Source organism: Nicotiana tabacum, chromosome 17, assembly GCF_000715075.1.
Source record: "Nicotiana tabacum cultivar K326 chromosome 17, ASM71507v2, whole genome shotgun sequence".
Lineage (NCBI taxonomy): Eukaryota > Viridiplantae > Streptophyta > Magnoliopsida > Solanales > Solanaceae > Nicotiana > Nicotiana tabacum.
Window position 1 is genome coordinate 123325310 of NC_134096.1, and position 5631 is coordinate 123330940.

General features: G+C 37.9%; 1 long non-coding RNA gene across 1 annotated transcript; it reads left to right on the forward strand.

The window, feature by feature from the left end:
* Window positions 1-2985: 2985 nt before the first annotated feature.
* Window positions 2986-4409, forward strand: LOC142171443 (uncharacterized). The gene is made up of 2 exons (XR_012701007.1): window positions 2986-3016; window positions 4070-4409. It is a non-coding gene; the product is annotated as an uncharacterized LOC142171443 (long non-coding RNA).
* The last annotated feature ends 1222 nt before the right edge of the window (window positions 4410-5631 follow it).

The following is a 5631-nucleotide window of genomic DNA, read 5'->3' on the forward strand; positions in this document are numbered from 1 at the left end:
TCTTCTATTTTCAAAAGTACACAAGCATTTATTATGCTAAAAAGAAATTGTCATTACTTGTGGCTATCTTGTACAACTTGTTTCTACGGGGCTGGTTTCATAGTCCTCGGTCCCGATGATGCATTTTGTTTCTGTATTTTTGTTTTTCGGTTGACGTGGTAGTCAATGTTGTCGTATCCTCATATCATCCCCCCTAGTGTTCGAATGCGAAGAATGCGAATTGGAACACTGGAAGTCTTGTGCCTTCAAAGCTTTCACCAATAAATTGCTAGATAATCCTTAACTCTACAACTTACCTTACTTCCCCTTAGGAATCCATGCTATCGAGCAAAAGACTATCTAACAATCTTCTAGTGGTTTGCGCTCGTGAACGGTCGGGTAACCTTTGTTCGGTAGAAAACTTAACTTCCCAGTGGGAATTTGCTATCGAGCCAAAGATTATCTAACTGTCCCCGAGTGGAAGCTTGTTTGTTTTCCTTTCTATCAAAGGTCTTATTATTGATGTCTTCGTAGTATGTTTTCTATCGCTACCTCATTAAAACCCTTGCTAGAAAAATCCAATTGGGACAAAAACTGAACAAAGAGAAAAGGAGTGCAGCACATACTTTTTGCTTGAATAATGTTCATATCTCTTTGCGGACTTATCTCATGAAATAATTAGCTCCTGACGCTCCTAAGCACCGGGCCAGCACCCTTGTTGTCCCTTCTATACAATTGTCCACTCTTGAAGCTATAACATGCAGCTTTGGCGCGTAACGCCCGTGATGCTTTGGGGTCTTCGGGCAACTTTCCGTGCTCGAGATAATCGATTATTTCATTTCTCCAGTCCCAGACCAGACTAGTCGAATTTACCTCATAGTAACTATCTGTATCCAGTAGTGAGTTCATCAGTTGCACTATCGTCCCAGACTCTGATCCCTTTATTTACATTAATGATCCTAAGTTTGCTAATGTATCCACTTATTCATTATCCTCCCTCGAGATATGAGTAATTGACCATTCCAGGAATCGTGCCAAAAGAGCATGGACCTTTACCGCGTATTGTTGCATACGTTTTTTCTTGGTATCAAAGATCCCGTAGACCTGATTTACCACTAGCTACGAGTCATATTTGATTTCAATAACCTCAGAATCAAGTCCCCAGGCCAATTCGAGTCCTACAATCAAAGCTTCATACTTTGCTTCATTGTTAGTTAAAAGGATCGTTCTGATGGCTTGCCTTAAGGTTTCCCGCGAAGGCGTGATTAAGACTATTCCAAGTCCGGACCCTTTTACGTTGGAAGCTCCGTCCATAAATAAGGTCCAAAACCCCCGATGTCGATTCCGACACCATTACTGCCTCCTTGGTTGCCAGAGGCAGTAGTCCCGGACTGAAATCGGCCACGAAGTCAGCCAAGACTTGCGAATTAATTGCAGTTCTTGGTTTATATTCTATGTCAAACTCACTCATTTCGATGGCCCATTTGGCCAATATGTCTGAGAGCTCGGGTTTATAGAGGATGTTCTGTAAAGGGAAAGTAGTCACCACAACTATCGGGTGGCATTGGAAGTAGGGCCTTAGCTTCCGAGCGGTGACTACGAAAGTTAAGGCTAGTTTTTCCAAATATGGGTAGCGTGTTTCTACTCCCGTTAAAATTTCACTAGCATAATAAATGAAAAATTGCGTACCTTCGTCCTCCTGGACTAAAACTGCACTTATCGCAACTTCTGAAACCGTGAGGTAGACTAGTAATATTTCACCTTCTTTTGGTTTATAAAGCAATGAAGGCTTGATAAGTACTTCTTCAGGTCCCTTAGAGCCTGATGGCACTCCGGTGTCCATTCAAAATTAATTTTCTTTTTTAGCAGTGTGAAGAAGCGATGACATTTTTCTGACGACCAGGAAATGAACCTGCTCAAAGCTGCTAATTTTTCTGTGAGCCTTTAGACTTCATTTACGTTCGACAATTGATCTGGGATATCCTCTATGGCCTTGATATTTTGGGGGTTTACCTCAATTCCCCTTTGTGAGACCAGAAATCACAGAAACTTACCAGAACTGACCCTGAACGCTTATTTCTCGGGATTAAGTTTCATGTTATGCTTCCTCAGGATGTTGAATGTTTCTTGCAAATGCTTAAGGTGGTCACCTACATTCAATGACTTAACGAGTATATCATCTATATAAACTTTCATAGTCTTTCCTATTTTCTTTTCAAATATCTTATTTACGAGCCGTTGATAAGTGGCTCCATCGTTTTTCAACCCGAAGGGCATCACATTGTAATAATATATACTGAAATTCGTTATAAATAAAGTCTTTTCCTAATCTTCCGGGTTCATCCTGATTTGGTTGTACCGGAATAAGTATCGAGAAAACTCATTAACTCGTGTCCGGTCATGGCATCAATCATTTCATCGATATTTGGCAATGGGAACGAGTCTTTCGAGCATGCCTTATTAAAGTCTTTATAGTCTACACACATGCAAAATTTATTGTTCTTCTTAGGAACTACTACTACATTGGCTAGCCAGTCCGGATATATTACCCCTCGGATCGAACCGATATTAAGCAACTGGGTTACCTTTTCTTTGACGAATTTATTCCTGGCCTCGGCAATAAGGCATTTCTTTTGTCTTACCGGAGGTACGTTGGGATCCAAACTCAGCTTATGCACGGCTACTTCCATCGGGATACCTGTCATATCCTTGTGCGACCATGCAAAATAATCGACATTAAATTTAAGAAATTCAATAAAACCATACCTGAGCTCCGGGTGCACTCCTGTCCCTAAATGGAATTTTCTTTCTAGAAATTCTTTGAACAATGCAACTTGCTCCAGTTTTTCCGTCGTGGACTTCGTTGCGTCTGTCTCTTCTAGAACTTGGAAATATCTCGGCACCTGATAATATTCTGACGACTCTGCTCTCAGGCTAACTTCTTCTAGCTCGGGAGTAGGTGTCGGTTTCTGTAATTGCTATATCGTATGCTCCTTCCCTTTACTACTGGAAGGCTAAAAGAATCACCCGCCGAAAGGTAAACAGATTTCAAAAGTCTATTTTCTTTTTGAATGTCAGAGTCATTGAATATTTTCTGCGCATCTTAGATTTTGAGTATGTCAACATAATTTGCTTGCATTCTGCCACTAATTGTAACTTGACATGCTGCAAGAAAACAGTTGCAATTGTAAGCATGTATGAAGATTGTTCACTTCCTCACATGCCAAATGAAGATGCTTCCTTACTGGCTGCCTTGTCTTCCATTTACCTGGTTATGATGGACCAAGAGGAGACATCTCTTACCCACCTCCCCCCCCCCCCCCCCCCCCCCAAAAAAAAAAAAAGAAAAAAAAAAGGAGGAAAGCAACTGGTTTATGCCATAGGCTTCGGTTCAATGGCAAGGGGAGTATAGCGCGGGATGTGTTGTAGGCACATGTTAGAGGCGGGCCCATTCTATTGAGTTCCGAAGCTAGAAATAGCTTATTTTTCGGTTATTTAGAAAATAGCAAAGTAACTGGCCTAATCTATGGCTTTGAGAATATTCACTCCTGTTGAATATTCTGCAATTTTTAGCAAACACCTCTGCCTTCCCAAAAAGGGAAATAGATGGGACAATTGCATATTCATAGTTTCCACTGTTGCTTAGGTATTGCATGAGATGTTAAAACTATAAAATGCCAGCCAATAAAGCCAGTTTTCTGTAAAAGGTGTCACATATTTGAATATCAAAGGCCTTTAAATAACATAAGGCTATAGCTATAAATAGTAGTATTATTCAGGTTAGTGGTGAAATGTTGCTTTACGGCACCCAATTTAGTAGGCTGGCATAATCGAGCCAGTTTCATGTTCTTTTTGGCATATTTATCAATAGGAAGATGGTCTTGGTGTGTGTAAATGGAATGTGAGTCCATTTTCAGTTTAGTGCTGTTGGTTTCATTTGTAGCTTTTTGTTTTATGATTTGATAGAGGTAGAGGCTTAACAGGAATAGAGACACCAACTCACATTCAAGAAAACTGATTTAAAGCAAACTTACTTAGACTGTACTGATTTATTTGAAGTTATCACTTACATAATTAATTATTGGTGCAGCTTTCGCGATTGAAAACAAGAAGTAAGAGGCCAAAGAGCTTACTGAAGTTGGTTTCTTGCGGGAAGTGCCTCTCTGGTAGGTCTCCAAGGTAGTAGTGAGTCAAAAGTGAAAATTTTCAGTTTTAGTTATTCTATTTGTTCAGGTCAATCTTTGTTTAGAGGGTCAATTTCATTTTTCAAATAATAAAGTAGAACATGAGAAATGGAAAATGTAACATTATTAATATAGCCTTTTTAGTTTCTAGCAATTTCTTTTTAGATGTTTTAAATAGTTCTGGGGGTAATCTCATGTGCAAGACTCATCTACATTTTTTTATTGGCAACCAGTTCTCTTCTACCAGATGTGAAACCCGTTGGATTCTTAGTTGAGAGTTGAAACTTTTGTTTCAATGGTCATTTTTAGAAGATGTAGTTTGAAAGAAATATTCTGGAAGCATGTTGGGAACTTAAGACTAAAAGATTATGCATTCAAAACTATAAATCTTCTCTAAGTGAATAAGAAGGGAATTCAAAAACAATAGATTTTGTAAAGAAAATTTGATTTTCTTTGTTCCTTTTAAAAAAAATAAAATTTGGTGAGGTACGGTGGTAATGTTTGTATTTTTTTCCCCTCTAGTTGTCTTTGTTTTCTTTCTATGTAATGTTTGATTTCTCTGGCCATGTGGATCTAGGAATTCTCGACCCGTTGGACCAAAAGTGCTTTTTTTGCAAACATAAAGAACTAAAGAAGTATATGTGACTATTTGAGTTTTTGTCTCGTTATCTTTCTCTGAAAAAGAGTAATTACACCAAAGGTAGCAGCCATTTTTATTTCGTTAGAGAGCTCAAATTAAAGAAAATGCATGAAATAGAATATGTAGCATATTCAAAATAAATTAAAGAAGGTATTTTTACTTTATTAATCATACTTGATAGGGTAGTTAAATAAACGGTATTCAACAATCTACATCGTACCCTCATATTGTTCCCTTCTTAATTACTTTCACCCTTAGATTATTGGGAAAATTGACATTTGATTTGTAAATTAATCTTGGTTGCCAACTATCAGTCTGTCACGACCCAAAATTCCCTCCTTCATGGCGCATAACATTTCACTTGCTAGGCAAGCCAATGTTAGAATATAATTAGCCATTTTAACAAAATTTTAAATTAATTAAATAACAAGAAGACAAATGCGGAAATAAAATCAGAAAAGAAACCTAAAAATGAGCGCCAAACCATAAACTTTCCCTATCAGACGGGAATATCGGTAGCCGGTCTTGCTATCTTTTCTGTATTTTGGGTTATTTCAGGGTGTAATCCGAATTCTTTTACTTTACTGTCTTACTTTCTGATATAAACCCTTCTATTTTTTTTTACCTATAAAATTCAAATAAATGAAATCAATATTTCATCATCCATGAATGTCTCTTTTATTAATCTTGTCACCTTTCTTATTCTCTTTTCAATTTTGTTAATGCAAATTTTAATAATATGACATGCTTGCGGACTTCATGCCCAGATCCTAAAACGATGTCAGGCCTTGAAATAATGAATCAAGAAGTAGAATGTGCCGAAGATAA